At 39.2% G+C, this 12,330-nt stretch overlaps 1 pseudogene; it reads right to left on the bottom strand.

Moving 5' to 3' along the window:
* Positions 1-2,270: 2,270 nt before the first annotated feature.
* Positions 2,271-12,029, bottom strand: LOC129927134 (sarcoplasmic reticulum histidine-rich calcium-binding protein-like; annotated as a pseudogene).
* Between the last annotated feature and the right edge of the window lie 301 nt (positions 12,030-12,330).

Genomic DNA, 12,330 nt, shown 5'->3' with positions numbered 1-12,330 from the left:
GCTCAGTCATGTAATTAAATTTGTAATAGATCTAAAAAAAAAAAAAAAGAAAAAGCAAAGTTATGTTTCTGTGGCATACGCTTCACAAGAGTGTCATGTGGCCAGCACAACGACCAACCGACTTTACTTTTCCCCAACTAATGTCTGGTACCCATTATAGCTGGGTGGACTCAGAGGCTTCCAAAGATCCCGAAATAAAAAATCCCAGGCTTCACCAGGATTCGAACCCCAGTTCGGAAGCCAAGTGCTTTACCGCTCAGCCACCGCGCCTCCAGTAATAGACATAGACCAACAATAATTAATCTGTGCGATAAGAAATATTTTTACCAGTTGTATTTGGTTAGCGCATTTTCATGCTTTTAGCTTTCTCAAACGCATCCCTAAACGACTCTTGTATGGCCAACTAAGCGAAGTAACGCGCTCGCAAGGTGGTCAAAGAAAACGCTTCAGGGACACCCTTCTCTGAAGACGTTCAGCATAGACCCAGCCATTTGGAAGACAGAGGCACATGACAGAGCATCATGGCGTCGCGCTTTGAAAACTGGCGCACAGGTTGCTGAGAAAAAGAGAACAACGCTGGCAGAAGAAAAACGCCAGAGAAGAAAAGCAAGGCCAATGACACTAGCTCCAGCTGGAATAACCTGCCCAGTGTGCAGCTGAACATTCCAGGCTCACATAGGTCTCACCAGCGACATGAGGAGGCATAAAACCCCAGTGCAAAGCCCTCAGCCCCCTGGATGACAAAGTGGTCGTCATCGAACCATGATGAACGAACTATATATATATATAAATGTATATCACTTGTCTGGACCAGTTGGGAAAAAAGAGAGGGAGGGGAGAAGAGAGTTTCTATGTGAATTTTTCTGTTAACACTTTTTAATGCATATAAAACTTGTTCCCTCATGATTCAAGCCTCCTCAACTTATACCACCTCTGCCAAGTACGATTTCTTTACCTTGTTCGATACCAAACAAAATAATCAATTACCAAAAGCTAATAAATTAATTTTCTTAATCCTTGTTTTGTCAGGTACAAGAAATAAGTGTGCACAATTTCACAATGACCTGAGATTGGAGTTTTGGAGCAATAAGGTGTATTAACTTTTTACCAGACAGACAGTCAGACAGACAGATGATATAAGCTTTGTCAAAAGTGAAAGACAAGCTACTCCATTCCTTTCAGATCTTGTGATCTTTAGGGCCTGACGATGTAAGGATTATGTTTCTATCTCAGGCGGTAAACGAGGATGTCCAAATGTACGTCATCTACCTATTAGAGTTAACAAACAAACATGCATAGATGTAACCCTGCCGGACCAAGTAAAACAAAGGCCTTTATCAGCTACAAAACAAACAAAAAAAAGACACATAATTAGCACAAAATAACGTATCCGTCCGATGTTGTTCTCTAGATGTTGTTCTCTATCGAGGTCGAAAAGAAATGAGCTACGCGGTGTAAAAGCGCGGGAAATCGGATGGGGGCGCTGATGTCAGGCAAAGATGAATGGGAAAAGGGTGTAGTGTTAGTGCCCATCTCATTTGCATATATGTATGTTTATTGTATTTTATATACAGTTGTTCACCCCTGCAGCAGTAAATCTTTGTTTTTGAGTCTTTGAACCTATTAGAGTTGGGTTGGCTTTATAGGCGTCCTAAAATTCCATTAGTTCAAAATCCCAGTCTCTTCTCCCTTGGTTCATACGTCAAGCGCCTAACCACTCAGCCAAGACCTTGGAAATAGACTATCATTGCTTTGCATCCCTAGAATATATATACTGACATAACTTAATATCCATAGTAAGGTAAAGGTGGGTAAAGAGAGATTAATAACTACTACATGCCTGATCTAAACTAATTGATACAATTACACTTAGTATAAGCTTTGTTTAAAAAAAGTGTTTTTTTTTAAATGTTTTTCTTGGTTTATAAGCAAACTTGCCGAATATGACCCGTGGCCTGCCGGTTTTACCCGATTTGTAAAAAGTTTCGGTCTTTAATAGATCTAAATTTAGGTATTTTATTTTATTTTTAGCGGGCAAGGGGGCATTGAACATACACTACGGTCTCAGCTATGATCTAAGGAACATTTAAGCCAAGTTTTATCTAGAATGTTCAAACGTTTTGATTTCTATGCGGTACTTACACACACACACAGGGGCGGACTTAGCAGTGCGCGGGGCCCTGGGCGAGTGTCATATGCGGAGCCCAATAGATATATCGTAACATCACGCTAACGGGCTTCTAAAGCTGTTGGCGATTATGTTGATTCATCTATACTCTCTTAATCAAATTGTTTTTATTTCTTTTGTCTGATTCTTTGTCTGACTCTTTGTCTGATTTTTTGTCTGATTCTTTGTCTAACTCTTTGTCACAACTCTATTTTCCTTGAATTTCAGATAGTCATTTATTTTAGAAGCAATTTATTTGTTGTATTCAGTGCAGCAGAATAATCTTTGTCCCGGTACTTTCTAAAAACTGTAAGAAGGCCTTTGCATGTCAGCAGATTGCAACGTTTTGCTGACAGTATTCATAACAAATAAAATATTATACTATATGATAAAGCTGATAAAAATTCCTTAAAGCTTCCTTGTTAAAAGTTCGCTAGACATTTGGCTATACTTTTCCCTAATTGATCATTTGTGGTGTCAGCGACAGTCAATAGCGACTCCCAGAATTCTTTCGTTTGATGGCACAACAATAGTGTTTCTGACAGCGATTTTGTTGTCATGAAAGGCAAAAGACACTGTGTCTTCCGAATTTTTTCACTTTTAAGATGACGCAGCAAAACCTTTATATATAAAAAATCTCTTTATGATATCAAAAAACGTCACAGCTTGAGAGTTGCATTTAGCTATGTCTCCTAAAACAAATTTCAGATTATGGCAGCCGCACAGAGTGTAAAATGATTGACTGTAAATGTGGATAATATGCGTCTTTAACGGCTTGGTGCTTTCCCTTCATGTTCGCACCATTGTCCTAACCCTGGCTACGACAGTCGGCGATGTCCAGACCAAGGTTCTCCAGCACGGCGAGAAGAGACTCTGACAAACCATTTCCTGTTGCGTTTTCAACATCTACAAATTCAATGAAGTGTTCTCCACCTTAACGTCTGTATCTGATACGTCCACAAAACGTAATAGATGGGACATCTGTTCCTTGATTGATTTTATTAATAACTTTCCCTTTTACCTCTGATCCCACCAGGTCCATAAGCTCGTTTTGAATAATTTGCCCGAATATATGGTCGTGAGTTACGGAGTTCTTAATTAGTCGAAGATGGTTTAGTCGAATTGGGCCAGCATCTCAACCAAGCCTAAAACTGACCGTTGTTTGGTGCATAAAGTTGATCTGTTCTCCCACGAAATGCTTGTTGTTCAGACTTCGCGCCAATGCAGTCTTTCTTTTGTAATTTGTTCTAGCATTCTGTTATCCGTTGTGCTACTATTGGACAGAGCTCAATCCAACCAGGCTGACACACACTGAACGTGATTCACAAAAACATCGTGCTGACAAGTTTATTACCAAGATGCTTCCAGTCACACTAACCTTTATTTGTTAATTGCCATCCAGTTACTATCTTGCCAATTTTTCAAGAAAAACACAATACTCTGTCTTTGGTATAAGAACAGAGAGTGAGATAGGAGCTACAGTAGTTCATTGACTTTCGCAGGTCCGACATTCGTGGAAGGGTTTAAAATAAAATTAACGACAAAAATACTCCAGTGTTTTTATTTTTTGTGTGTAATTTTTACCACTGGACTGGTCATAAGATGCTGTCTTTACCGAAACTGAACGGTATTTTGAAACCAAAAATGTCATGTTGAGAGTTACATAGTAATTGGTATCATATCAAATCAAATGGTATCAAATATCCTAGATTATGAGAACTGATCTGGTTATCGAAGCTGACGATGACAATGGAATCTCCGATCTCGCCCCCCCCCCATCAGGTGCGGGGCCTAGGGTGGTTGCCCCACTTGCCAACCTCTAAGGTCGCTACTGCACACACGCACATACATACATACATACATATATACACACATACGTACCTTCATACATACATACATACATACACACATACATACACACATACATGCACCTTACATTCTGCTTTATGTATTAGATATCAATGAATATAGAACAATATCACTGTATCTCAAATGGAGTCTATCTCTCTTCCAATAACTAGGGATCTAAAATTATAATTGTCTATTTCAAACGGAAATGAATTAATTTTTTTTCTCCTTTGGACGCAAAGCTATGAGAGTGTATTTCAGATGAATCAATGCCCAAACGACCACATTTATTCACCTAGCTCTACCATGCTCCATGCACCTCAACCAAAGCTCAGACGCATTTCGCAATGATAAATGGGCGTGGCAGCGATGCTCACATTGTGGCCACGTGACGGAACCTCCCTGGAAGTAACAAGAGCAGACTTTATGCTTTGACCTCTCCTGCTTGTCTGGTTTTAGGGCTATGTGTGGATGGAAGAGAGGGTTGTGGGTAAAGACATGATACGTAAACAACTACTTAAGAATGTATTGTACACAGTGGCGTAGCTACGAATTGGCCATCATTTGGGGGCCCGGGGAGATTAACCTCTGAGGGGACACTGCATTTTGACATTCGACATCATCACATGACATACTGGCGTAATATTTAATATTTAATGTAAAAAAATAATAATTTCGAACACTCATTTGGGATTTTCAAAATCCCCCCATCCCCCCCCCCCCACCATAATTACGCCACTGATTGTACACTTGAAAAATAGAGAGAGAGAGAGTGCATGTTTATTTTACATATATATCAGATAGTTATGGAACTCGCATTTACCCGCACTTTAAATATTGTTATGGGGTCTGTTTGTCTATTTATGTGTTTCTATGGTGACGGTGGGAAGATGCTAACAATTAGTTGTGAATGATGCAAGATAGGTGGCTATGTCGTCATAGGCCTCCGTTAGGGGAGACGATTCCACAGTGTGACACAAAGGTTGTATTATTGTAGTGAGTTAGATTTTGTAAAAAAAAATAAAAAAAAAATTCTAATGTCTAGTACATTTATTTTATCTCATATCAACTTGTTTTTGTCTATATTATAATAAAAGTAATATTTAGTACTGTTCACAAAGAAGTTATTTAAGTTATTTAAAATTTGATTAGTCACTTACAGCAGTTGAGTTGTCTACCATCTATCTATTTGTAAGTAACATTAGTTGTTAATAACTCCAATCCGAGACAAAAATGTGATTATGTCATTAGTTTCCAAACTCTACACTAGAAAGAGCACTATAATGGCTGCTACATCTTTCTTCCAGTATCTACTTGTATCGAATGATTTAAACTGTAAGAAACAAATATTCGTTGTTGTCATAAGTTAGTTGAATCATGTCTCAATGGTTGTTCAACCGTGTTTGTGTCTCATTGTTATCACGCTATGTTAATGTCACTGTGTTTGTATCACTGTGTTTGTGTCACTGTTTGTGTCTCTGTGTGTGTCCCCCCCATGTGTGTGTCCCCGTGTGTGTGTCCCTGTGTGTGTGTCCCTGTGTATGTGTCCCTGTGTTTCTGTCTCTGTGTTTCTGTTCCTGTGTTTGTGTCACTGTGTTTTTGTCTCTGTGTTTCTGTCTCTGTGTTTCTGTTCCTGTGTTTGTGTCACTGTGTTTTTGTCTCTGTGTTTGTGTCTCTGTGTTTCTGTTCCTGTGTTTGTGTCACTGTGTTTCTGTTCCTGTGTTTGTGTCACTGTGTTTTTGTCCCTGTGTTTGTGTCACTGTGTTTTTGTCCCTGTGTTTGTGTCACTGTGTTTTTGTTACTGTGTTTGTGTCTCTGTGTTTCTGTTCCTGTGTTTGTGTCACTGTGTTTTTGTCCCTGTGTTTCTGTCTCTGTGTTTCTGTTCCTGTGTTTGTGTCACTGTGTTTTTGTCTCTGTGTTTGTGTCTCTGTGTTTCTGTTCCTGTGTTTGTGTCACTGTGTTTTTGTCTCTGTGTCTGTGTCTCTGTGTTTCTGTTCCTGTGTTTGTGTCTCTGTGTTTCTGTTCCTGTGTTTGTGTCACTGTGTTTTTGTCTCTGTGTTTCTGTTCCTGTGTTTTTGTCCCTGTGTTTCTGTCTCTGTGTTTCTGTTCCTGTGTTTGTGTCACTGTGTTTTTGTCTCTGTGTTTGTGTCTCTGTGTTTCTGTTCCTGTGTTTGTGTCTCTGTGTTTCTGTCTCTGTGTTTGTGTCACTGTGTTTTTGTCTCTGTGTTTGTGTCTCTGTGTTTCTGTTCCTTTGTTTGTGTCACTGTGTTTCTGTTCCTGTGTTTGTGTCACTGTGTTTTTGTCCCTGTGTTTGTGACACTGTGTTTTTGTTCCTGTGTTTCTGTCTCTGTGTTTTTGTTCCTGTGTTTGTGTCACTGTGTTTTTGTTCCTGTGTTTGTGTCACTGTGTTTTTGTTCCTGTGTTTGTGTCACTGTGTTTTTGTCCCTGTGTTTGTGTCACTGTGTTTTTGTTCCTGTGTTTGTGTCACTGTGTTTTTGTTCCTGTGTTTGTGTCACTGTGTTTTTGTCCCTGTGTTTCTGTCACTGTGTTTTTGTTCCTGTGTTTGTGTCACTGTGTTTTTGTTCCTGTGTTTGTGTCACTGTGTTTTTGTCCCTGTGTTTGTATCACTGTGTTTGTGTCTCTGTGTTTGTGTCTGTGTTTCTGTTCCAGTGTTTGTGTCACTGTTTTTCTGTCTCTGTGTTTGTGTTTGTGTTTCTGTTCCAGTGTTTGTGTCTCTGTGTTTGTGTCTGTGTCTCTGTTCCAGTGTTTGTGTCCCTGTGTTTGTGTCTCTGTGTTTGTGTCTGTGTTTCTGTTCCAGTGTTTTTGTCCCTGTGTTTGTGTCTCTGTGTTTGTGTCTGTGTTTCTGTTCCAGTGTTTGTGTCCCTGTGTTTGTGTCCCTGTGTTTGTGTCCCTGTGTTTATGTCTGTGTTTCTGTTCCAGTGTTTGTGTCCCTGTGTTTATGTCTGTGTTTCTGTTCCAGTATTTGTGTCACTGTGTTTGTGTCCCTGTGTTTATGTCTGTGTTTCTGTTCCAGTATTTGTGTCACTGTGTTTGTGTCCCTGTCTTTGTGTCTCTGTGTTTATGCCACTGTGTTTGTATCACTGTGTTTGTGTCACCGTGTTATCTCACTGTGTTTCAGTCACTGTATTTGTGTCACTGTGTTTGTGTCATTGTGGTTATGTCACTGTGTATATGTCACTGTGTCTCTGTCAATGTGTTGCTCAGTTTATTTAAAAAGAAAGACAGATTAGAATTGTCACCGTCGCTTTTGATTTGTCTTCCTTTTATTCTATCATTTCTTTTGTTTTCTTCCTTCAGTTGGAACATCGAATCTAACATTGTGCAAATTAATCTATTAATTCTAACGAATGCGTTAAACTTGAAAGATCGAGACATAGAGGAGAATATTCGCTATATCATTTCTTATGACACGCAAAGAGTGTTGTAAAGAAACAGATGCTAGACCATAAGATAGGAAGAAAAGCGTGAGAAACAGTAACAAAAATAATAGAGATTAAAAAGTATAGCTATGTTGAAATCTGGAAATAAAGTATTTTAACATACCCAAAGACATGGGTGAATGAGAAAGAGAGTTTAAAGAGAGAGAGAGAGAGAGAGAGAGAGAGAGAGAAAAAAATTGAACGTATCAATAGAATGACACCTGTGCTAGAAGTAATTTAACATACCTGGTACAGGTGAATGAAGAGAACTACAAACTTGAGTATGTCATGACCTACAGGTGGGATGCAGTGTCAGACACACTGAGCACTGTACAGGAATGATTTGCTTGCATCATTAGACTGATGAAAGCTGTGTTTAATAATTATTAATTTCTTTAGATTATTAGACAGTTGTAGTCGAACATTATTTATTGAGGATAAAAAAAATGGCTTGAACTTTAGAGAATTATACTTTTTAATAAGGATGTGATTGATCCTTACACTGACCACATAATTTATCTATAAAACAAACATGAGCTTGATCTTTAAAACGAAGATGTTATTGATCTAATCTCAAAAAAAAAAATGCAGTGCTTCTCCAATGGTACAGCTTAAATCTTTGCAGTTAGTTCTACTATGTTCTGACAGGGCCCCAAAAATCTGCTAGGTCTTTAGTTTATGTGTTATTAGATGTGTTAAATGTATATATGTTTAATTATAATGTTAATTATAATAATTCCATGATTTCTTATTAAATATTTTCTTTGTGCTGTAACTTTAAATAGACTCTCATGAATGAGTTACAATTGTATTGAGCCCTATGTTCATTTTCACACACTCAGTCGTACATAGAGAAACAAACTATGTGCATGATAATTTAAAACAAAATTTTGAATTTAATGTTACATTTACACAATGATAGTGATATAATTGATATATATATATATATATATATATATATATATATATATATATATATATTGTTATGACTTTGCCATGCGCACCACCATCCAGGCTAGTGCAGAGATGCGCACTTCTAGTAACCAAACTAGAACAGGATGTTCATGAAGAGACTAACGATTTTCGCCCAAGTAGTGAGCCAATATGGAGAGATTGTGCCTAAGATAGATGTTGTTTGTGTACCTTTGATGTCTTGTCAATAAATATCGATGCACCTCGTTGAGTTGCCTAACTTAAGTTATTACAATTGGTGTCAGAAGTGGGATTATAGGCAACTCAACGAGAGGAGGTAGGCTTTGATTACAATCATGACATATTTGAAGCTATTACATCAGCTCTCAATTAAAGAGATAAGACAAGAGCTTCGGGACCGAGGTTTAAAATCCCTCGGTAGCAGGGAAACGCTCACGGCTCGTCTGAGGCAAGCTCTGATCAATGAAGAAGAAGATCCGGAGACCTACACATTTGAAATTGAACTTGGGATTGTTGAGTTCATTGGCAAGATCCAGGACTTTTTGGATACATTTGATGAACAACTGAACATGAACAGGAACATAATGTTGAACAAAGTTGATGAAAGTGTATTGCAAGTAGAAGGCCAAATAGACCAAAGTGATACAATTGTATCACAAGCAAAAGGAGGAATAAACTCGTTAGGGAAGGAGCAGTTACCTGGTCAGGACTGTGGCTGCACAAACAGTGGTGATGGAGGCGCTGGGGATTGGAGCGCTGTCTGTGACTGTGTTGTGGGCAAGTCTGGCGGGGATGACTTTCATGGCGAGAAACGTGACAACGATTGCTGCGGTGATATCAATGGGATATACAGAATTGAAAGAAAAGAAACAAATGAAGAAACTAGAGAAGTCTGTTATGATCCTGAAACTTTTGTTCCTGGTATACCTGCAACGGGCGGACAGATCAAGACAACGTTGGGTCTGCGTCCAAGCTGGCTGCTGTGGACCTTAAAGACCTCTGTTTATCTGTCAGTACCTTTGATAAGAACTCAAACCATGAAAGCCTCAAGACCGTTTCTGATTCCTTGCCTTCTTGCCTTGGATGTCGTCGGGTGAAATTGCGAATACGGGCCCCAACAATGGCCGAGGCAGAAACAACGAATTTGACTTTGGCAGCGGCATAAGAGAGAACTCCATACTTGGCAACTGCATCCAGGCGATTGACATGAACTGTATATGCGGCGTCCTGTGGGGACAATGCCCATGCCAAGAAACCCAGCTACAAGACCTGAACTTGACTTGAAATGTGTACTTCTGCCCACATCAGTGAAAGTGACTTGAACGGTGATGAATTAATCCCAGCGAAACCTGATGTAGTGGTGGATGAACATTACAAGGATGCTTCATGGGCTTACCTTACAGATGAAGCTGAGAAAGACTATGTGCTTGAAACCATGGCTAGCTGTGGGCCTACAACTGTGTCACAACACGTCCATGGAAAAGGTCCCCTGACTCAGCGTCTTAGAACAACAACCCTGGAATCTACGGTGATCGCCACAACATCCATTTGTGTTACGTGGCTGGCAACCCTGACCTCCACTAACTCTCCATGTGTCAGCTGGCTGGCATCAGAGACTATCGTCATGAGGTCGAAGCAGCGACCACGATATCGCCTCAAGCGTAGACTTGCCAACTGGAAGAAGAGGAAGCGACGACCATGGGAAACTGTGCAGATGGCTTTGTGGGCAACAGACACCCTAAAGTCTGTGGTTCCCACCGATCGACCTCCACCTGAACTGTCAAAGCTCCACTGCAGTGTTTCTTTTCGGGACGAAAAGTGCTAAGACGGGGGCAATGTTATGACTTTGCCATGCGCACCACCATCCAGGCTAGTGCAGAGATGCGCACTTCTAGTAACCAAACTAGAACAGGATGTTGACATGAAGAGACTAACGATTTCCGCCCAAGTAGAGAGCCAATATGGAGAGATTGTGCCTAAGATAGATGTTTTTGTGTACCTGTGATGTCTTGTCAATAAATATCGATGTACCTCGTTGAGTTGCCTCACTTAAGTTATTACAATATATATATATGTATATGTATATGTATATATATGGCCGGCCTTATGCCTATTTGACCTATTGCTACAATGGACAACATTCACCAATCGTAGACAAACAATATTTAGCCACGTGATTGCGTAATTTGTATAGAAGAGATAGAGAATCACGTGGCTAAATGTTGTACGTTTACGATTGGTGAAATAGGGCCTTCCGAAAGAGAATGGATGCGCATCATCTTGCGACCAGATAAATCACTAGTTTTGGGTTCTTGTGTTAATAAACAAGCCAATATGGAGCGGCAAAGATTGACACAGTTCCTGCATCCATGGATGTTCCTGTTTTAGGCACTAGCGGATCTAGAACTTTGGAGGGGGGCGATTTTTTCCAAACCCTAACGCCCAGTAAACCCTAACCCTATGCATAAACGTGCGTACAGCATATATATACATGCTCATATGTCTGTATGAGAATAAAAAAAAGCTGTGTTTCTCAACTTTCGGCGAAAAGAAAAAAAGTCAGGTTGAGGCCTTTCTCTTGATAGCTTGGTGGTTTGGGGTAGCGCTGTTAGCCAACTCAGTTGGGGGGGGGGCAATTGTTCCAGTGGTTTTAGGGTTATCTGATAGGGCAGCCTTCTTTCTCATGTCTATTGCAGCTTCATTCCTTTTAGCCTCGACGAGGCTTGCACATACGTACTTTCATTTAAAGCCTGTAGTCCTTAAAGCTCACTTTCTGACATCTCTGTAGGTTAGCTCAGCATATAGGACATCCTTGACATATTCGAGCCAACGTAGTCTTTTGTCTCATAACTCGAAACAGCATAGATCCTGTGTGACTGTGTGCACTGGCCAGTTTTAAAACTTCCTGATTGGAGTTTTAATTCCTCTTAGAACCATTGAGGTAACTTTGGTGATCTTGCAACTTGCAACTTATTTATTGTTTTCAAGGGAATTAACCTGGTGTCGAAAGCTATATTTGTCATAATTGTATTATCTCCCTTTTATTTCAATACGAACAAATAGAAATACCTCTGTTGGTTATGGGCACACATGTGCATTAAAACATTAAATAAATAATACATACAAAATGTTTATAATTGTAACATTCTTGTACTCTAACAATTCAAAAATTTCTTCTCTCTCTCTCGCTATATAGACCTCCTTATTGGCCAGTGAAATAAAGAAATAGAAATAAGTAAATATTATTTTTCCAAGGCATCCTTTTTTTTTAGGGACAACACTTAAATCTAAATCACCTTTTTTTTTAGGGACAACACTTAAATCTAAATCACCTTTTTTTTAGGGACAACACTTAAATCTAAATCACCTTTTTTTAAGGGACAACACTTAAATCTAAATCACCTTTTTTTCAACGTGTGGGTAGAATACAGCTGACGGATTTGGAATTAAAAAAAAATTTTTTTGAGGTTAAAATTGATTGCATTTGCAGTTAGGTTTTATACATTTGAATATTTATCAAGTAAACCCATTAATCAAAAGATACTTATAAATTAGACATTTGTAATATGTATCCACCAAACAATGTCTACCCATTTTGCGCGCACTAAAACGGTCGAGTTTACCACAGAGCGTTTCACCATCGTTCTATTGACTGCTGACTGAATGAGACATTCATTATAAAGTCATTCATTGTGTTCAGTACGTCCATATGAAACTTTGCTTTGTTACAGAAACTATAATGGACCTCCTTAACCAACCGTAAATAAACAACATTTAACCATGTGGTGCTCTATCTCTTCTATATTATTTACGATCTAATGTTTAATTCATGATGGTTGTCACGTGACAGCTTTTTTTCTCTGTTTTATCAATAAGATCACGTGGTGAAATGTTGTTTGTTTACAATTGGTGAATGAGGTCCATTAGTCTTGCAAAACTCTG

Source organism: Biomphalaria glabrata, chromosome 7 (assembly GCF_947242115.1).
Source record: "Biomphalaria glabrata chromosome 7, xgBioGlab47.1, whole genome shotgun sequence".
Lineage (NCBI taxonomy): Eukaryota > Metazoa > Mollusca > Gastropoda > Planorbidae > Biomphalaria > Biomphalaria glabrata.
The sequence above is the reverse complement of the archived record's forward strand: the minus strand, read 5'-3'. Positions and strand labels throughout refer to the sequence as shown.